General features: G+C 43.2%; 1 long non-coding RNA gene across 1 annotated transcript; it reads right to left on the bottom strand.

Moving 5' to 3' along the window:
* Positions 1-3,824: 3,824 nt before the first annotated feature.
* LOC142922529 (uncharacterized) lies at positions 3,825-17,578 on the bottom strand. The gene is made up of 3 exons (XR_012940134.1): positions 17,442-17,578; positions 12,887-16,800; positions 3,825-4,874 (listed from the first exon to the last, which is right to left on the bottom strand). It is a non-coding gene; the product is annotated as an uncharacterized LOC142922529 (long non-coding RNA).
* Between the last annotated feature and the right edge of the window lie 5,561 nt (positions 17,579-23,139).

Genomic DNA, 23,139 nt, shown 5'->3' with positions numbered 1-23,139 from the left:
CCTTTTTTGGATGTCCTAATTAAAAAGAGACCTGATGGTTCAATGAGCCACTCTGTCTACAGGAAAGCTACCCATACAGATGCTTATCTGAAACCGGATTCCCACCACCATCCATCACAGAAGAATGCTCTCATCAAGACTCTGTATCATAGAGCCCAATGCATATCCGACCAGGAACACATAAGCAGTGAACTCAAGCACGTACACCAAGCTCTTAGGGCTAATGGTTACTCCGACTATACAATCCGCAAAGCTATCACTCAAACCATGAAGAAGAACCCTCTTGAGGAGCCTTTCAAAACCATCACTTTACCCTACATTGCTGGGATCACAAAAAAGATCTCCAAAATCTTGAATAAACACAGGATCCAGGTCCGTTTCAACACATTACATAAAATCCGTGATCTGGTTCCGTCTGTAAAAGATGTGATTCCGGACATACAATACCCTGGTGTCTACAAACTAAGTTGCCTCTGTGGTAGTAGTTACATTGGAGAAACCAAACGCCATATCTCGGACCGCATTCGTGAACATAAAGCAGACCTTAAACACGGTAGGACCAACACCTCGGCCGTAGCAGATCATTGTTCTAATTCAGTAGGCTCACATGCCATTGACTTTTCCAAGACGGAGGTTCTTTGTAAGCCATCTGGCTTCCATGAGAGATTCGTTCATGAGGCTATCCACATATACAAACACAGAGACAATTTCAACCGAGAAGATGGATTCTATCTTAGCAATCATTGGAAAGATTTGATAAATCATTTCAGTTCTTGATTGATTGTTCACGCTTACAGTGGCTTTCAGACAGCATACATAAAAACAAATTTCGTCTCCCCCCTCCTCTTTTCAAAAAATAGATGGACTAGTCCTGGCAAACAGCCAATCGTTGCGCGTGACGCAAACGTTATTTTTTTTATATAAATAAATAAATATGCCGTTTTCAAAATAAATTTATGCAAACCGACACACCTGATGATGACCGTTTGAGTTATGGTCGAAACGTCGTGAGAATTTTTTATTGTTTTATATATATTTTGTTATTTTGTTGTTTCTCTTCAACGTGACTTTACCGAAAAAAACTAAGAATATGAATTACTGCAGTCACGAAAGCTTTAAATCAAAATTTAGTTCTGTATGTGTTTGCATCTGCAAGTCACTCCCTACCGATTCATGGCCGAACTTCCAATCAGCTAGCCGTGGCTTGCTGGAAGTGTCCACGACCGTGCTGTCCGTGTTCACAAGTTCCTGCAGTAAGGAGAATAGGAAATCAGCAGGCGGTGAACATATGGCCACGGGCCACTTGCCAAAGTGCCATTCTTCACGAGGGCCCGATGATACTTTGCCTCTTGAGAAGAAAAATTAACTCACACTCATAAACGATACTGTGGCCTTGAAATAAAAAAAACATAAAATACATATACAGTGAGGGAAAAAAGTATTTGATCCCCTGCAGGTTTGTACGTTTGCCCACTGACAAAGAAATGATCAGTCTATAATTTTAATGGTAGGTTTAGTTGAACAGTAAGAGACAGAATAGCAACAATAAAATCCATGTTTGACGGTGGGGATGGTGTTCTTGGGGTCATAGGCAGCATTCCTCCTCCTCCAAAGACGGCGAGTTAAGTTGATGCCAAAGAGCTCCATTTTGGTCTCATCTGACCACAACACTTTCACCCAGTTGTCCTCTGAATCATTTAGATGTTCATTGGCAAACTTCAGACGGGCATGTATATGTGCTTTCTTGAGCAGGGGGACCTTGCGGGCGCTGCAGGATTTCAGTCCTTCACGGCGCAGTGTGTTACCAATTGTTTTCTTGGTAACTATGGTCCCAGCTGCCTTGAGATCATTGACAAGATCCTCCCGCGTAGTTCTGGGCTGATTCCTCACCGTTCTCATGATCATTGCAACTCCACGAGGTGAGATCTTGCATGGAGCCCCAGGCCGAGGGAGATTGACAGTTCTTTTATGTTTCTTCCATTTGCGAATAATCGCACCAACTGTTGTCACCTTCTCACCAAGCTGCTTGGCAATGGTCCTGTAGCCCATTCCAGCCTTGTGTAGGTCTACAATCTTGTCCCTGACATCCTTGCAGAGCTCTTTGGTCTTGGCCATGGTGGATAGTTTGGAATCTGATTGATTTGTTGCTTCTGTGGACAGGTACCTGTTACACAAGCTGAGATTAGGAGCACTCCCTTTAAGAGTGTGCTCCTAAATCTCAGCTCGTTACCTGTATAAAAGACACCTGGGGGCCAGAAATCTTTCTGATTGAGAGGGGGTCAAATACTTATTTCCATCATTAAAATGCAAACCAATTTATAACATTTTTGACATGCGTTTTTCTGGATTTTTGTTGTTGTTATTGTCTCTCACTGTTCAAATAAACCTACCATTAAAATTATAGACTGATCATTTCTTTGTCAGTGGGCAAACGTACAAAATCAGCAGGGAATCAAATACTTTTTTCCCTCACTGTATATCATGTGTGTGCCAGGTGAATGATATCTGGTGAGTGGTGAGTGCCCGCATGGTGAGCGGTGTCTGGCGATGGGTCAGTTGTCATGCATGTGAGGTCACGCCACCTTATCCGTCCTCTAGTGTGTGTGTCAATAATAACAATGTCAACTTGCAACACGCCGCTACCGCACATCACTCGCTCGCTCTCGCAGAGAGGACAACGACTCGGAGGCGCGAGGAGGAACCACAGATGAGCGGGAAGGCAGCAGCCAGGCGACGAGTCGGCGCCAACGATTGCCCAAGCTCTGCGGTCCTCTACAGTTTGAGGTGGTGTGGGCCAATTAATGTGGGAGGAAACCGGAGCACCTGAAGAATAACTAAATAAAAAAATGTTTACCAGGTAAACATTTTTACCTGGTAACGTCGTGAGAATATTATTTTGTTATTTTATATTATCAATTTATTATTTTATTCTCATTTTACGTGACTTTACCGAAAGAATCAAAGAAGATGTATGCTTTAACTTTAACATAGCCATTTCTGTGACCAGTCACAAGCTAATCACTCAGCCATTTCAATGCTAAATTATATGCTAATTCCTTTGTCAAGGCGCTTTGTTTCTTCTCACACAGCTTAAAGGTCGTGATCTGAGCGTGGCTTTTTTCACTCCAGCCCTGCCTCCAGACAGTCTCGTCCCTTCACCTGATGAAGGCCGCTTGTGTTGTGGCCGAAACGTCGTGATTTTTGTTACTTTATTTTTTACCTACGTGACTTTACCCAATAGAACCAGAGTATAGCGTGTGTTGCTTTTACGTCAAACAGATGGCGCTGTTTTTCAAAAAAAGCATATTTTTACCGAAAAAGCCAATGAGTATATTTTTACCTGTCACAGGTGTGACATCTATATAATAGTAGGTATATAACAACATAGTATGTATATAAAAACATGCGTGTATTCGAATGCAACGTTGTGTCAAAATTTCAAAGCAATCGGTGAAGAACTTTCGGAGATTTAAGATTTTGAACAAACGAACATTTACATTTGTATTTATATAGATTGTTATTCTGTTTATTTGCTTCCCGTATGAATAGAGATTACTTAAATACAGTTTTTTTTTCAATCACTGCAACTTTATAGTCAAGACAATAATGCTCGTAGAGTAATACCCCGATGTATGTCTTCCCCCTTTTTATGTCGTTTGGCAAATACGTGGTAACGTGATGATTAACACCGCCGCTTGATTGATTTGCGTCGCATCAAGACACATCTACGTCGCTGACAGCATCACCGTGCGTCCTTTCTCGTTGTTGTCAGTGTGAATTCATGAATTAAGAAAATTACGACAGAGACAAGCAGACACAATGTCTCCATTTATCACCACAATTTATTTAGATTCACACTATCAGACTGGAGAGGTGACCGAGTGGTTCAGAGGTCCACAGTGGTGAGATGTTAACTTCCTCGCCTGGTAATGCAGGAGGTCGTGGGTTTGACCCCGACCCTGATGCATGTATTTTTTTGGAATTTTAGTGTCTCTCTCCCCGTGGTTGCATGGACTTTTTTCCAATTCCTCCGTTTTTTTTTCTCTCTCCACATTTACAAGCGCGCGTTTAGAGTATTTAGCCGCTCAAAATTTCCACGTGATAAGCCACTTTGTCGAATTATTGTTTGGGACCAGGTCACTTCTGAAAAAGAGCTACATAGCTCAGTGGGCCTTACCTGGTAAAATCAAACATCGTTTATAGGTTGAAAATAGTTGATGGGTCCCGAGAACTCAGCCAGTACTGCTGCGATCATGAGTGTGAATCAGGGCAGTGAGCAGGATGATCTCATCCCGCTCGAAAAAAGGATACAAACTAAGCCTCATTGTGTTACGTTCATGTTTTACACTTGGTACGGTTAAATCCCATCTCTGAGCATTATAAATATAATTTTTGACTGTTACATGACAAAAAAAAATTCTCCAGCAGGGTGCGTGTGAAGATGCTGCCTCCTCGTGTGCTGATTGAGACATTGCCAAAACCGGTCCAGAGTTTGCTTGTATTGAACCAAAGTTGCTGCAATTATTAAATTCCTAGATGGTCGTGATACTTAAGCGATGTGTAAAACTAAACGTTTACATTGTTATGCAGAGGGACAGATATATGAAACGAAGCTTCTTAATGTTTTGACTTGTAATCTCCACAATAAAAACATAATTATTGTGTTATATGTATTACTGTATACAATTATGCGTTCAATTAGTACCCATATCGAACAGAGAGGGTCCTCGCCTCTACACATTTGGCAGTTTACCACCATTGCTTCAAGCGATGTTGGCTCTGCTGATGAGACACTGCATGTCGAAAACGCTCCAGAGGCTGCTTGTGTTGAACTTACAATGCTGTGGGTTGTGCAGTCGCAGAAGGTCACGTGTCTGATGGGATGTGTAAACAAAAAAACATTTAGACAAATGAAGCAACTGTTGTGTCAACCTATTTATGGTGTGGATAAAATGGCTACTTGATATATCAGATACATATTCTTAGCTCTTTCGGTAAAGTCACGTTGAAGGGAAACAATAAAATATATATAAAACAATAAAAATTCTCACGACGTTTCGACCATAACACAAACGGTCGTCATCAGGTGTGTCGGTTTGCATAAATGTATTTTTAAACGGTGTATTTATTTATTTATAACAAAAAACGTCAGCGCCACGCGCAGCGATTTGGCAGTTTATTTAGGACTAGTCCATCTATGTTCTGAAAAGAGGAGGGGGGAGACGAAAAATTAATGTATGCTGTCTGAAAGCCACTGTAAGCGTGAACAATCAATTAAGACCTGAAATGGTTTATCAAATCTTTCCAATGACATCAGATACAGTCGTGGTATCTCCTTCCGAGGGATATTTTGTAACACGAGGCGATGGTGATGACGTTATTCTGCTCTGTGAGCGTTCTGAATGGATTATTAATCTCATGATAGTTAAATATGTTTGGGGGAAGAAATAACAGAAAGATTAATCAGATTGGTCTGAGTAATGTCATATTAAAGTGTGTATTACAGATGCGATGCGTCCCATCCTCAAAGTAAGTGTAGTGATATTTATATTCATAATAACAATTATTCTTATTAATAGAGTGCCCTTTTCGCCCAGGCTTATCGGAGTGCTTCAGACAAGATAAGTGACGTACATCAACAACAACCGCCGTTCGCTACTAAGTGGCGGTGGCGGAACTCCAATGGCTGGTTGTGGAATAGGGGTTATGATGAGAGATGTATCTTAGGCGAATAGATTGGATGACCTATATCTAAATCACCCGGTATGTGCTCGATTTCGCTAGGCCTTAGAAGCTCGGCAGAGTTGAGCGTGGATATACTGTAGCCTGGATGTATGACTGATTAATTGCCAGCACGCACAAAGACGGTGCCGTAGCCAGCGTGAGCAGGAAAGGACAGTGCAGAAAAATCCATTGTTGTTCTGCAGTCCCCCCCCCCCCCCCATCTGCACCAACGCACTACTGACCAGCGTGGTGAAGTATGGTCATATATACCTCACGACCCGCAAGACTTTGGGAGGCCCTCATCCAGCAGTGGATTGATAAATTCTGGGCTGTTTATGTACATGCACATCTGGATTAGGGGTTGCAGTGTGGGGTAAGTATCTGCATTTGGGCTTAATGGTGGGGGTTATGACTGGGGATTATACAGGTAGGAACAACAGGTTCCACACACGAAAAAGATGGCAAGCTACCCTTTTTAGATGTCCTAATTAAAAGGAGACCTGATGGTTCAATGAGCCACTCTGTCTACAGGAAAGCTACCCATATGGATGCTCACTTAAAACCGGATTCCCACCACCATCCATCCCAGAAGAATTCCCTCATCAAGACTCTATACCATAGAGCCCAATGCATTTCCGACCAGGAACACATTGCCAGTGAACTCAAGCACGTACACCAAGCTCTCAAGGCTAATGGTTACTCCGACTACACAATCCGCAAAACCATCACTCCAACCATGAAGTAGGATCCTCTTGACGAGCCATTCAAAACCATCACCTTACCCTACATTGCGGGGGTCACAAAAAATATCTCCAAAATCCTGAATAAACACAAGATCCAGGTCCGATTCAACACAGTACATAAAATCCGTGATCTGGTTCCGTCTGTAAAAGATGTGTTCCAGACATACAGTACCCGGGCGTCTACAAACTAAGTTGCCTCTGTGGAAGCAGCTACATTGGAGAAACCAAACGACATATCTCAGACCGCATCCGTGAACATAAAGCAGACTTGAAACACGGTAGGACGAACACCTCAGCCGTGGCAGATCACTTTTATTATTCAGTGGGCTCACATGACATTGACTTCTCCAAGACGGAGGTTCTCTGCAAGCCACCTGGCTACCATGAGAGATCCGTTCATGAGGCTATCCACATATACAAACACAGAGACAATTTCAACCGAGAAGATGGATTCCGGCTTAGTAACCATTGGAAAGACGTTATAAACCATTTCGGTTTTTGATTGATTGTATTTTACGGTGACTTTCAGACTGCAATCCATTTGCTGGCATTGCCTCTTAGTACCTTTCACACGACGGTCAATAGTTTAGTTTATAGCATTTTGTATAATAATAAATAGTATAACAGTGTAATGTTAAATATAATTGATAAGGCAATATATAGTACCGTAATTGTATAGTGAATATACAGCAGTGTGGTATACAGTAGGGTTAGTAGAATAATACATAGTGTAATACTACAAGTCTAATATTTTATAGTCTAAAGTATAGGGTAGTGTATAGTAACGCATTGTATAATTCAAGGGTGGGGTTTGTCTATGTATACGATATCATACAATGTAGTTTAGATTGGAAGGTATAATATTGTAATGTATAGTAGTCTAGTTTGTAGCATAGTTATAACGCAACACAGGACAGAGCAGCGCACCGTGGCTGTTTCCCCCTCTTCCCCCCCCCTCCTCCGTTCCGAACATAGATAGACTCGTCCGTCTGAACCAAGCTCGTCGCTCTCCGTGGTGTTAATCCCTCATACTAACATCATGCTAATCCCCCAGTTACATGCTAATTTACTGTTGATATGTAAACTCCTCTCCCCCCCTCCTCCGTTCCGTACATAGATGAACTCGTCCGTCTGAACAAAACTCGTCGCTCTCCGTGGTGCTCATCCATCACACCAACATCATGCTCATCCCCCAGTTACATGCTAATTCATATGTAAACTCCTTTGTCAAGACGCTCTGTTCCTCCCACACAGCTTAAAAGACGCTTCCAAGCTTGGCAGGGTTCACTCAAGCGCTGTCTTCCGGACAGTCCTGTTTCTTCACCTGAGGAAGGCTACTTGTGTTGTGGCCGAAACGTCATGAGAATTTTATTCTGCTATTATTTGTATTATTTTATCTCCATTCTACGTGACTTTACCGAAAGAACCCATAAGAGATTCCACACTGCCCACCAGGGATTATTTGTCTATCTGTCTGTCGTGCATAGCCGGAATTACATCCGCATAATTTGACTGCCATCTAGCGGGTAATGACAGTTTTGTGCTCTATAACAGTCAAGTATGGCTAATGATTCTGAGCACATACGTACATCATCAAACACTTGCATCAGTGACTTCAAACTTTATTTGACTGCAGGAATTCATATTATTTGGTTCTTTCGGTAAAGTCACGTAGATGGAAAATAAAAAAAATGTTTCATAAGAGCCAAAAACTTGGAGTGCATAATGTCAGCAGTATTAGTTCAATACAAAGCAAGCTATGGGCTCGCTTCGACATTCAGTGTCTCATCAGCAGTCAGGCTTGCCCCAACCATCGTTGGTGAATCGCAAGATACTAAAGATGCTAATAAGCAAAGACGCCCCACCCCCGATAACTTCAAGATAATGGGTCCGAGTTTTCACGCAAAATGGTATAGTGTACTGTAATGTATTCTGATATAAAGTACACATTACTCAATTGGGATTATACATAGCCACCCCCTACTGTGAAAACTGGCAGGACCCTCCTGAAAAAGAGCCACGAGGCTCACTCAGTGAGGCAGCGGCGGCCCTGGACCCGCTGCTGCCAGCAATCGGCGCCCCCCAAACCCCAGGGGCAGATCGAGGCTGAGTTTTTTGGTAAACTGGGAAACATTTTGCCCCTATTTTCCGTCCAATATTAATTATTTATTTAAAGAGGTATAATTAATCGGTTTGTCCGTCCGTCTGTCCAATTAATCAATTGTCAGAAATGTTGAGAAATTAATTACAGGTTTTTTTTCCTCGAATTTGGCACCCCACTTAACTTTACGCCCTAGACGACCGCCTAGATAGCCTACATGGACGTGTCGCGCCTGCAGTGAGGCTTTCCTGGGTAAACGAGCCTCATAATTCTAGATTTAAAGCTTTAGTGACTGCTAGGATCCATACTCTTTGGTTCTATTGGGTAAAGTCACGTAGGTGAAAATAAAATAACAAAAAATCACAACGTTTCAGCCACAACACAAGCGGCCTTCATCAGGTGAAGAGACGAGACTGTCTGGAGGACAGCGCTGGAGTGGAAGAAGCCACGCTTAGAGCACGACCTGTAAGCTGTGTGAGAAGAAAAAGACCAAGCGCCTTGACAAAGGAAATAGCATATAATTTAGCATTGAAATGGCTCATTGAAATAGCTAAGTTAAAGTATACACATCTGCAGAGGGAGCCCTTGACAAAGGAATTAGCATCGAATTTAGCATTGAAATAGCTGAGTGATTAGCTTGTAACTGGTCACAGAAATAGCTATGTTAAAGTTAGAGCATATACATTCACCGAGGCACCTAGTACTCATCAAACAGGAGAATTTAGCGAAACACAACCACGCTCAGACATCGGACCTGTGTGCGAGCAAACAAGGTGTTCTGATAAAGAAATTAGCATAAAAATTAGCATTTGATTGGCGGATTTTAGGAAAGAGGTGGTGTACGTGCCGGTGGACTTGCAGTTTGGCGCGGGGGGGGGGGGGGGGGAAGGGGGGAGGGGGAGTTTACCTATTGATGGTGTGAAAAGGGGGAATTTATAAGAGCTGCGAAAGTTTGGGGTACCACTACTTGAAAAAATATACTGTACCATTGAAATTAGTTTAATGTTTAGTTCGATTTAGAACATCTTTCCAATGGTTGCTTAATTTGAAACCATCCTCTCGGTTGAAATTGTGTCTGTGTTTGTAGATCTGAATTGCTTCATGAACAAATCTCTGATAAAAGCCCGTGGGTTTGCAAAGAATCTTGGTATCGGAGAAAATTATATCGTGATCCCCTACAGCGTTGTAACAGTGATCAGCCACGGCAGAAGAATTCGTTTTGCCGTGTTTCAAATCTGATTTGTGCTCGCGAATTCGGTCAGAGACATGTCGCTTTGTCTCACCGATGTAGCAATCACCGCAGGTACAACTCAATTTGTAAACCCCGGGGTACTGTAAATCAGGAATGACATCCTTCACGGATGGGATCAGATCACGAATTTTGTGTACTGTATTGAGCCGGACCTGGATCTTGTGTTTGTTTAGAATTTTGGAAATCTTTTTAGTAACGCCTGCTATATATGGAAGTGTGATGGTTTTGACCGGAGTATCAAGTGGTTGTTTCTGTATGGAGGGAGAGACAGCTTGGCGGATGGTACGGTCAGAGTAACCATTCCTTTTGAGGGCCAGGTGTACATGTTTTAATTCACTGGTCAGGTTGTGTTGGTCCGAAATGCAATGAACCCAATGGTATAAAGTTTTGATGAGATAATTCTTTTGGGCTGGGTGGTGGTGGGAATCAGGTTTCAAGTAGGAATCTGTGTGGGTGGGTTTCCTGTAGACAGAATGCCCCAATGAGCCATCAGGTCTCCTCTCAAACAGAACATCGAAGAATGGTAGCTTGCCATCTTTCTCCACTTCCATGGTGAATTTGATGGCGGGATGTCTGGAATTGATGGGGTGTAGGAAAAGGTTCAAAGCTGGGAGGCTTTGTGGCCAAATGACGAAAGTGTCATCCACATATCTCTTCCCCTGGGAAGGTCTGAGGGTGGAAGTCTGGATGGCGTCTGATTCAAATTTCTCCATGAAAATATTGGCTATCACTGGTGACAAGGGGGAACCCATGGGGGTACCCTCATTTTGTTTGTAGAAGGAGCCATTCCAAGTAAAGTAGGTATTGTTGAGGCAGTGCCTAACCAGTGCAGGTGTATCGGCGTCTAGTCCATGTTGGACCAAATTTTCAATTATTTCAATGGTATCAGGTACTGGGACCTTGGTGAACAAAGAGACCACATCGAAGCTGACAAGGATATCGTCAGGGGACAGTACAACGTCTTTGACCATAGAGACCAATTGGGCTGAGTTAAGTACTGCTGAGGTGGTCTTGTCAGTGAAAGGCAGCAAGGAATATGACAGAAAACGGGCTAGTCTATAGGTAGGGGAGTTGATCGTGGATACGATGGGTCGTAGTAGGAGCCTTCTTTATGGATCTTGGGAAGACCATAGAATCTAGGGAGTCTTGCAGCAGAAGGTTTTAGGGAGGGACGTTTAGTTGGGTCGATTAGGGAGGTCGAACTTGTGATGATCTTGTTGGTTTTCATCGCTAGGCTATTGGTAGGGTAATTTTTAATTTTTGAGTAACTTCCATCGTTGAGCAGATTCTGGATTTTGTTGTTGTATGAATCTTTATCCATAATTACAGTAGCGTTGCCTTTATCGGCTGAGAGGATGACTATATCACTTCTGTTTTTTTTTAATTCGCGAGTTCAGAGCATTCATTTTTGCTGATGTTACTAATGGGTTTCTTAGCATTCTTAAGAATAGGGGCTATTTCAGCTCTCACAACATCTGCTTGGATGTGTCCCACGCCTTTGAGGGCTACATCGACCTGAGAGATGATATCATCTACTGGTATGTGTTTTGGGGTGACAGCAAAATTCAGTCCCCTAGCCAGTACTGTTTTCAGATTGTCCGAAATCGGCGTGCTACTCTGATTAATGACGATTTTGTTGACGTCGAGTTTTGTTATATGTGGAACTGGGTTCTTCTTTAATAGCTGGTTGAATTTAGAAATCAGGTTAGCTTTACATTTGACTGACAGTGAATCAGCAGAAGCAGTCATGTTGTCTATGTGATTTCAATCCGCACCAACCGGCATGTGCACCCGCATGTACACCACCTCTACACCGTTCATCATGCTAAGTCGGCCAATCAAATGCTAATTTTTATGCTAATTCCTTTGTCAAGGCACCTTGTTTCCTCGCACACAGCTTAACGGTCGCGGTCTGAGCGTGGCTGTGTTTCACTCCAGCGCTGTCCTCGAGACAGCCTGGTTCCTTCACCTGATGAAGGCCGCTTGTGTTGTGGCTGAAACGTCGTGATTTTTGTTGTTTTATTATTTACCTACGTGACTTTACTGAATAGAACCAAAGAGTATGGATCCTTGCAGTCACGAAAGCTTTAAATCTAGAATTGATAACCTCTACGGGGAGGGCTTTCACCTATCTGTTAGAGCTTTAAACAGACAGCGGGACAAGAAGTCACAGCTCATCGAGACTCTGACCTTCCTCAAAAGATGCCGCGATCACAAGGTAATACCCATCGCTTTCACACTCATTTCTGCTGTATCTTCTCCAAATTCTAAACAGATTCTGTTTAAGGCCAGCCTATCTTAAATCTCAGAGAGGATAAGGCTACACCGATTTGAACTCGATACTTTAGACAGGACTCTCCTACAAGCTAATTTAATGTTAACACAAAAAATGTCACCTTCTGATTGGAATCACATAGACAACATGACTGCTTCTTCTGCTGATTCACTGTCAGTCAAATGTAAAGCTAACCTAATTTCTTTCTGATTGAGAGGGGGTCAAATATATAACATTTTTGACATGCGTTTTTTCTGGATTTTGTTGTTGTTATTCTGTCTCTCACTGTTCAAATAAACCTACCATTAAAATTATAGACTGATAATTTCTTTACCAGTGGGCAAACGTACAAAATCAGCAGGGGATCAAATACTTTTTTCCCTCACTGTATATATAAATAAATAGTGCATATTTAGTGTATTATTGAGTGCATGTTTACGTGCTCTAACCCAAATATCCCGATTATGGACTCAAAAAACCGCTGGGAGACTTCTCACTCAGACCCGTAGCAAGACGATATCGCCCCAATATTCAAATTGTTCAAATATCCCCTGACTGAGTCCAGGATCAATTTAAAGATCATACTCGGCATTCTGAAGGTCCTCCGTGGTCTGACAATGATCACGTTGCCATGTTTACGCTTCTTATAAATATTTTTGCCCGTTGAATCAATCACCAAACCCAAGTGACGGTAATGTTACGGTAAAAAAAATCTCAGTGGGTGACCTCTGGGCAGAGCATGACCTTGCAAACAGACGACCAATCGAGTGAAATAAACATGGGAAACGCACCTCGATGAACAGGCTGACTTCCCTGTGTGTTTGGACAAACTCATTCATCACAGGCAAAACGAACATGTCCCGAATGCCCACGTCCTTCAGGAACTGCATCTGGAGGTGTTGGCACACCAATTGCATCACCTAGCAAAAGAGGAAAACAGCAGGAACGACGTGAATACATCATCGCCATGCAGCAGTCTACGCCCGTCAATTTCTCACAGCGGTAATAAGGTCCTTAGGTGTCTGGGAGCACAAGGCAGGTGCAGGTGGGTGAGTCATAATTTCCATCCCTGACGCCAAAACTTATTTCAGGCTGTGCAAGAGATAATGACATGGGTTAATTGTCACACAAGCCACTTAGAAAGCTGCCATGCTGTTAATGGTTAGTAAACTGAACTCACAGACCAGAGGTCGCTAAATGGGCACACCACAGTTAGCTGATCGGCAAGTCACGTGTGATCCAGCAAAGTGTGGCTTTCAGCCGGCTCTTCCAACACATCTGGTCAACGTGGAAAAGTAGAATATGGGACCTTCCTGGTGTGGACTAATCAGTTTCAAAGACAATGCATATATTATCAGAGCATGTTTCCATGTTCACCACAAGTACGTGGTTAATCCAGACAGGATTCCTTGAATGAGGATTCTGTTTGGTGTTTTAACATCTTGACACCTGTTGTATTGCCAGAATGGGTAAAACCTATTGCTAAATGGAAAATTAGACCAAATACTCGTAAAGAGTTCGCTCTCATGAAGGTCTTTTCACCAGCGGTCGTGTGACCAAGCAATTGCAGAGCTGCACTTTTATATAAGTCAGGTCAGAGCCAGATACACATTGGAGGATAAACATCCCACGGTGGCTGGGCAATTGTTGTGCAATAATGTCAGGTCAAACTTACTTAGGATATTTACAGGTGCGTTTTATTCATGCCGTATATATTAATGCACACATTGTGTAGTGGTATTCTTATTAAACTCACCTTTAATGACGATGACCATAAACATGATTAAGAGTGTGACTATTAATGAATGTGCGACTGTACGATATGGACGCAGCGGAGGGGCCCCCCACGGTGGTTGGCACCTCACGTGCACAGAGCGAGGCAGGCAGAGCCAGAGGGGGGGGGTGGCGTTGCCTAGGCGACGTTGGCGTCCTCGCGGTCTACTCCACGGTCAAGCTGCGTGTCACTTGGTGACCCCCCCACCGCCTCTTACTGGACACCTGTGAGTGAGAGCTTGATAGCGCTTCGGATTTTGATTCCGAGTACAGTGTGCACAGCACCTGTACGGCGAATCCTCGTTTAACGCAGTAGATGCGTTCCTGAAAAGTGCCGCGTTAAGCGAAAACTATTTCCCCCGTAATGAATGTCCAAGCGCAGTCAGAATTGGGTTACAAACAACTTGAGGGGACGCCGCCGCGTTACCGTCTCGTCTCGCTCAACCGCGCAGCTCAAGAAAGTAGTTCGGCGTCGACCGCTCACAAGTCGCCTTATGGCGGTGCGCGTTCCCTAAATGAAGGCAGCCGCGTTATAGCGTGAACACACGGGACAGACCCAGTTGTCGTGTGCGGGTCAACTCCCTGAGATAAACTTGCTGCCGACTTCATGCGTTGTATACGCCCAGTGCTCAGCCAATTGTTGTGAGCGTCGCTCCTCTGCCCTCTGTTGTTAATGGAGGGAGACTGCACCCAACTGCCAAGTATCATCCTTCGCGAGCCTCTTCAAAATGCTCATCTTGACACCGCTGGAAGCAGTCATCGGCCTTGACCTCACCCCGCTTGCACCAATCGCACAACATCACAGCGTTGACTCTCAACTGTTACTTGTGTAGAGGGGGTCAGATTGTCCAGACATTCGGTTGATACTAATAGGGTTTATTTGCCAGTATTGTAGATTATTTGAATTACATTTGTTTGGGCGTCAGGGTGGTGCAGTGGTCACGCCCGTGCATGGCATCTTCTGAAGGAGTGCCTGGTTTCACTTTCCTAATTCTGGTCCCTTTCTCTGCAAGGGTTTACTCCCATAGCAAAACAACAACAAACACATACAATGTAACTGGTACTACCCAAACATTTGGGATTGTTTTTGTTATGCTGCCTTGCCCAAAATGGCATTTGGTGATAAAAACATTTTGGCAGGAATTGATGCACTAATGCAATTTGAACTCTTATATATTTTTATTTCATGACTTGCTTAGCGTTCATATTCTTGGTTGTTTCGGTAAAGTCACGTAAATAGAAAACAAGAAATAAAATTCAAATTAAATTAAAAAAAAATTAAAAAATAACAAATAAAAAATACATTTAAAATAATAAAAGCAAAAAACCTAGGACGTTTCAATCGCAACACAAGCGGTCTTTATTTTATTGTTTTTTGTTTTCTATTTACGTGACTTTACCGAAAGAACCAAGAGTATACATTCCTGCAGTCACGAAAGTTAAGTCAAAATTTGCTTCGCGTTCCTTTACTTTGCCCTCCCATCTGTTTGTACTGTTGTTTGTTGTTGTAACTTTCTGACTCGCCCCGACTGGACATCTGTGAAAAAAGAGCTTCATAGCTCATCAGATTCGTCCAGCCTAATTAAAGATTCTGATTCGGACATTAACTGACCCAGTTTTCGCGTGGAGATCACGGCCAGGATGCGGAACAAAGGGACCACCGGTCACACTCACGTGGAATGCCTAGGGCATTGCACAGCATTTAAATGGACTAGTTTCGTGAGATTTAGTGGTGGCTTAGGGAAGGCCTTTATTCAACAATGTATATCATGTATATCATGGCCGATAAGAATTTTTATAGTCATACACCATAGCCCACGATTTCCTGCACCGTTCATTCACTTGAGGAGACTGCACATGGTGGAGATGGATGACCCTCGGTATCCTGTCCCAAAGTGATTCCAGTGGTTCAGGTAGTGGAAGAGTTGCTAGAGCTTCTGGCTCTTGCCGAAGCCTTGTGACTTTGGGATGAGAGCGTGGTAGGATGAGTGAAGCGTGGAGCTAAAGCTCCTGGAACATCCTGTACCCAAACAACACCAAACATTCAAAATCTTACAATGCTGCTGTTCCAGCACGAACAACATAACAATGAACAACATTTTCACAAATTCAACGTAATGCAGGAAATTGAGAGGCTCGAGGTTAATTTCAATGTCAGAGCACCGAGCCAATGCCATTGAGGTCCTCCGTTCAAAATTCAGTGAGCCATCTATCAACAAACGTTCCTGCGAATTGAGGGCAGGAATGCTGTGGTCTGAACTTGGTCACCAATGGCTGCACAGTAAACATCATGTCAAATGTGTTTTTGATCACTGAAGCATATCCCAGCTCTGAGGGTTTGAATTCCATTTGACGTGTAATGAATTATCTTCAGCTTGGATTTCTGGTAAAGCACATCAGTGGCAACTTGTCTCTGAACCAGGAGTTCCTTGTTCGACAAACTGTGTTTCTGGAACATTCAAGCATCCTCAAGTGCCGTGGATAAGTAAGAGTTTTATCGTTCCACTATTGTTTTGTGCACCGTATCAGCTTTAACAGGATTTGCCCAAAAAGCCTTAGCAAGGAAGGATGAGTCTTTGTAAGTTAGCAAATAGAGAGGGTGGAGACCTCAGCATGTAGACATCTCAACCACAACTCTACCTGGTCTCTGTTATTTATTTAATGAGCCAGCCCTTGCCACACTGAGGTTATACGAATGAACCTTGCATGCCACAGACAGGGCAGTGAACGGCAGTTGCTGCTATTGTTTTGGTTGTTTGTAGTTTTTTCTTACCCAGCGATGGCAAGCTCGTACTCCGAGTGCCCATAGAAGGAGGCTGGGTCAAAGATGACGGGCCCTTCATTAATCTCTGCAGCGGTTCCCAGTCCATAGGTCACCGTGGAGCAGTGCTGGAACCACCTCTACGTCCCGGAAAAAATCCCCCAACCGAAGCTGCACACCACGCAAAAAACAACACCACTTTATTCATGATAACGTTGTTTTCGAGTTAGATCGCATAAATTTACAAGCATCGTACACCCACCTCCAATTTCCATTAGGCAATTGCCAGAAGTCAGAACGCTTCTGGCAATTGCTTGATGATGCTGGTTGTAATCACCAGCGAAAGGTCGTACTCGTTTGAAAATGTTCTGCGTTTCCTCTCTATCACACCAGAGTGCCGAGCACTAACATAAATGGCACGTTCTGTTCATGTCAGAAACATTACTAATGGGCTGTGTTGGGTGGATGTGGGTGTACGACGCATTTACACTTACGCGATCTAAGCCAAAAAAAACTTTATCATGAATAATATTGGTCGCGAAAGCCTGCGTGTGAAACACCACTTTACCTTTAAAGTCACCTCGAAAACCCACTGCGATCAAATGGGTTTCCCATATGGCTGTGCACATGATGAGCTACACTGCTGCATGTATTAACTCTTTAAAAACAACGGCGCTATGCCTCTCTAAATAAAATTACCGCTGAACCGCTTGCGCGTTCCGAGATTCGGTGGTGAACGAGACCCATCCTGAAATGAGCAGTCGTCTCGGAACAGGAAAGGGTTAAGGGCGAGAGTGAAACAGCTTACGAACCTGAAGCCGAGACCAGAGCTCGCGGGTTTCCCGTTCACCGTAGTCCTTCTCTATCATGTCCAGCTGAAGCTGCAGTCGCTGCCGTGAGAAGAACGTCACCCAGTCCTCCTGCCACTCATTCAGCTGGTGGCATTAATATGGTTTTATTACGGACATTTGAAAACATAAGCAAATAATACCTACTTTATTTGGCCAATCCTTGACCTAAAACAGTGATATTCACTCATTTTCGGAGGGGGGCCACTTTCGCGAATAAGACATTATCAGTGAAAGAGCCATCTCACATTTGAAACCATTGGGGGGTTTGACAGCATGATGGGGTGTTTTCACTTGTGTGTATTGTCGGGGACTGCACGTCAGGGGTCGCAGTAAAAAGGACACCAGGGACTGCCACCGGCCCGCGGGCCTTGCAATGAAGAACACGGACTTAAGATGTCACCCAGAAACGTTGAATTTTACGTACAAATGGCTGGGTAATTCTTAAGACATAATTCGACACTCATGTTATGTACCGATTATCATGCTGTAGTCTTTGAACATCTCATTTCAGCCACCAATTGATATCCTCATAAAAAATTACAACAGCATTGATCCTAACGATAGGTTCTGCGCTTAATTCCCGCACCTCCGTTTAGCACGGTTGGCTATGTACGGTGGAAAGGAAGTTCAACATACATTCATACAAGTCTGTCAAACCCGGCTGAGTGTAATTGGTAATTAGCGAAAACATAACTGATTATGTGAACACTGGTTATGAAAGATCGATCTCTGAGGGAACTTCAGTGACATCTGGTGATGTCAGTTGTAACTGTGTGCCCTGTTATCAATGGTACAACTGTGTGCAATGGAAGAAAATATATGCATTTTTTAATCAAATATATTATTTCATAAATTTGTGTACTTATGCAAGATAAAATGTACGCCAATCTAGTTCTTCTTAAAATGTAACCTTAAACCAATGTTACCATCATCAGTGGTTAATAGACTATTACACAAAGGACTCTCATATTTCTACGATGTAATACTAATTAGACTGACATCTGAACAACAGCTGATTTTACCGCTTCATGATAAAACTAATTTAATCAAGTTAACATTATTGCCGTTCCTATAAAACTTTGGTCACCCAGGCTGTCCTTCAACAAAAGGGTATATTAAATCTACAATATAGTTTTTCTGGGTTAGATCGCATAAAAATAAATGAGCCGTTAAACCCACCACCACCTAACAGCCAATTAGTAAGGTTGTCACGTAAACGGAACATGCCAATCCGCTACTTGTACAGCAAACCGAAGTGTTGGAGAGAAAATCCACAACATTTACAATCTGAGTATGACGTTTCGCCAGTAATTACAACTATCATCATTAGGTGGACAGCCAAATTCGTAGAGAAATCCTCCTGTTTCATTCCTTGGAGGGATAGATGTGATGACGTCACTTGTGAGCCCTTCACGAATTGGAATGTTCTGTTTATGTGACAAACCTTACGAATTGGCTGTGTCGGTGGTGGCGGGTTTAACGACAAATTTATATTTCAACGATCTAACCCCAAAAAAACGATATTATGGATGATATTGGCCGCGAAAGCCTACGTGTTAAACGGGTATATTAAAATTTAAATGGGCTACAACCAGTTTCATGACTTTAAAGCGGAGATCACATGTGGGATGTAACCACAGCATATAGCCGTATGAAACCCACATACTCTACATCCTCCTGCCCAGGGTCCATACCTGTTGAGAGAAATTCAAGACTGAAATTTTTATCAAAATCTGTAAAGCACATAAGAACCTTAATTTAGCAGTCTCAAACTGACTGGGACCCCTGTCGTGACGGAGCAGCTGAACATTGCACAAAATCATCAACGCATATACAGATATATACCAAGGGTGACCAACTTTCCTGACCCTACCAGCAGCATACCATAATCTTCAGGTGGCCGCGGGAGCCACAAGAGATAAAGATTAGCCATACAGAAGTTGACTCGTGTCGACTGGCTGTGTAATTTTGAGTTTAGAAATCTCAGTGCCCTGGGAGTACTCATGGCCTGCCTCCGATACCAGATTGTTCTCACTTCATATAAAGTTAAATTGAAGAGTTACAAATTAGCAGCGCCTCTGCAGAGCCACACTTGAACTGCCCAGGAGCCACATGCAGATGCCGAGTGATGGTCTGGCCAACCATGGTATTTTCTGTACATTATAGACTTGTAAATCTAGCGTATATAAAAAAAATAGCTGAAAACATTTATTTTAGCATTTACTCTATTGCCCTTTAATGAATGAATAGCAAAACTACATGAACTCTCTCCTAAAGCCTTCTTTTGGCTAGCAGACCTTGACATTTATCTCCTGAACATATTGCGATAATATTCTTGGTTCTTTCGGCAAAGTCACGTAGAAGGGAAATAATACAAATAAAACATAATATAATAAAATTCTCACGACATTTCGGCCACAACGCAAGCAGCCGTCCTCAGGTGAAGAAACAGAGCTGTCGGAAAGACAGCGTCTTAATAAACACTGCCCAGCGTTCACTGCCCAGTGTTCATTAAGACGCTGTCTTTCCGACAGCTCTGTTTCTTCATCTGAGGACGTCTGCTTGCGTTGTGGTCGAAACTTCGTGAAAATTTTATTATATGTTTTATTTGTAATATTTTATTATTTCCCCTCCACGTGACTTTACCGAAAGAACCAAGAATATGAATCCCTGCAGTCACGAAAGCTTTAAATCGAAAAATATTGCGATTAGCAAAAATATAAAGGGACGCAATGTTGAATGCTCTAAGTCTCCTTTGCAGAAGAGTTTGCCCTGATGGACTTAAATACAGATACTTTTAATAGCCATAATTCATATATTACCCAACATAATTCATATTCTGAAAAGTACATTGCACACACATGAACAATACAGTTCCCTTCATCACTAAGATGGCTAAAACAAAGAGATGAATGTGATTAGGTGTGGAAAAGCATGACCGCTGGCTGGCTAGTTGTGTTCATGTATGAAATAATGACAGCATGTGTCTATCTCATTCACTAGCTCAATCGCTTGATTTTTACGATTAATAAACAGCGGTATGAAATGTGTGTTTGTTTACACACAAATCGCCTGTTTACACATATTCATTAGATCCGATTAGCATGCCTACTCTCAGTGCGAAGGAATGTCAACATAATACATAGTTGACATGATGCTAGGGTTGGATCGGTGGGCCTAGTTTTCCACATGTTTTACATTTTCATGATTCAATACCGATAGTTTTCTCTTCCTTGTGAAGCCTCTCTCCAATCTTCCTGTTGTGAAGGTGCATTTCAGCCAGATGCTGCCCCAACAAGCCTGAGCCCCTGTCAGAGTGTACAACACAATAGACCTGTCAAAGAAAACATTAACTTTATCATATCAACAAACCCCAAGTAATAATTCATATGCAAACTAAACTACATCATATTTGTCCAGGTGGTCTGTGGCCGAGAACCTCGCTTGAAAATACGAATATATCAGTTCACATTTTGGTTTGGGTGACTCAAAACAATATTCTTCTGGGGTTTATACAATGAGTGTTACTTCCTGAGAAGTCAATCACATATAGACTATAAATGAAACCATTTTTTATTTTACCAGAGCTATTTTTCAGAACCGACCTGGCCACAAATGATAGCCTAACGAAGTGGCTTATCACATTGAAATTTATAGCAGCCAAATGCTCAAAATACTCATGTTTCTAAATGTGCAGGGAAAAACTGGAGAAACCGGAGAAAGATCTGCACGACCACGGGGAGAACATGCAAACTTCAAATATACAGCAGGCGTCAAGGTCGGGATCGAACCTACGAAGTCCAATATACCAGGCGAGGTGGTTAACATCTTCTAGCCACCATGGCGCCCCATTCTATGACTTATCCACCCACTCGTAAAGCCACCCACCCACTCACTCACCCTGCCACGTACTGAATCTCTAAACCAACAACTCAACCACCCACTCACTCACCCTGCCACGTACTGAATCTCTAAACCAACAACTCAACCACCCACCCACTCATCCAACCTCTCACTTACTAAACCAGCCACTCACCAACCCACCGACCCACTCATCCACCTATTCACTTCAAATAGTTCAACTACAATTGAATTATTTTAAATTCACCAGGTAAGGCCCACTGAGCTATACAGATCCTTGTCGGAAACGACGTGGCAAACAAATGATAGCTCAAAGAAGTGGCTTATCACGTGGACATTTATAGCAGCCAAAGCCTCTAAATGTATATTTCTAAATATGCATGAAAAACTCGGAGGTCCCAGAGAAAAATCCATGCAACCACAGGGAGAACATGCAAACTCCAAATATACAGGCGTCACGATCGAGATCGAATCCACGATGTCCTATACAAATGGTGAGGGAGTTAACATTCCGCTACCCTGGCGCTCCACTCTGACTCAGCCTCCCACCCACCCACTCAAACACCCAGCCAAGCACTCATGAACCCAATCACCCTGGCACCCACTCAATCGCGAAACCCACTCACTCATCAACACACCCAGCCACTCACTTAACCACTTACCTACGAACCCACCTGCATACCCCCCACTCACTAACTCAACGACCCACTCACTCAACACTCCACTAACCCACCCACTCACCTATTCATGCCCCAAATCACACACTGACCCATCCACCCACTTAATCTATAACTCATGCACTCACCCACCCACCTGCTCACCAGCCACTTATCTACTCACCCACCCACCCATCCTGCCACCTACTCAACCTCTAACCCACCCACGCACCGAACTACCCACCTACCCAATCACCCATCCAATAAACTACAACTAAACTATTTTGTATTTTACCAGGTAAGCCCCACAGAGCTATATAAAACATTTTAGAAGTGATCTGGTTACAACTGATACGTGAACGAAGTGGCTTATCAAGCTGACATTTCTTCTAAACAAATCTTGACTCTAAATGCGGAGGGATAAATCTGGAGGACCCGGAGAAAGATCTACGAGGACACAGGCAAAACATTAAAACTCATAATATACAGGCAGCAGGATCAGAATCGAATACACGATTTCCTGTATACTCAGTGAGGTAGTTAATATCTCACCATAGTGGCACCCCGCTCTCTGACCCACTCACCCAATTACACACTAACTCACCCACTCAACCTCCCACATTAACTTACCCACCCACCAGTCACTCCCCCATTCACCCAACCACCCCCTCACTCACCCAACCACGCACCAACTCACCTACCCACTAACTCACCCACCCATCTTCTCCCGCACTCAGCCAGCCACCCGCTCAATCACGTGCCGACTAACTTACTCACACACTCACCGACCAATACACCCATTCACCCATTCACTTACCCATCCACAATCTTACTAGCCAAGCCAACCACCCAGCCCCTCACTCACCCACTTATTCAATCACTCACTACCCCACACACTCACCCAACCACTTGCTCACTTACCCATACGCTAACCCAACCACTCACTCACCGACTCACCCACCCACTAACTCATCAAAATTAATTCTCAACCACTCACCCAACCACCCACGCAATCTCATACCCACTAACTCACTCACCTACCCATTTATGCACTCACGCACCCACTTACTCACTCACTCACGCACCCACCAACCAACCCATCTACGCATCTCTTCACTCACTCACCCACCCACACAGTCAAT

The sequence above is a fragment of the Petromyzon marinus genome, unplaced genomic scaffold (genome assembly GCF_048934315.1).
Source record: "Petromyzon marinus isolate PM22_M1 ecotype Great Lakes invasive population unplaced genomic scaffold, UKy_Petmar_22M1.pri1.0 PM_Scaffold_1, whole genome shotgun sequence".
In the NCBI taxonomy this organism is placed as follows: Eukaryota; Metazoa; Chordata; class Hyperoartia; order Petromyzontiformes; family Petromyzontidae; genus Petromyzon; species Petromyzon marinus.
Note: the sequence above shows the minus strand (reverse complement) of the source record. Positions and strands in the feature narration are given on the sequence as shown.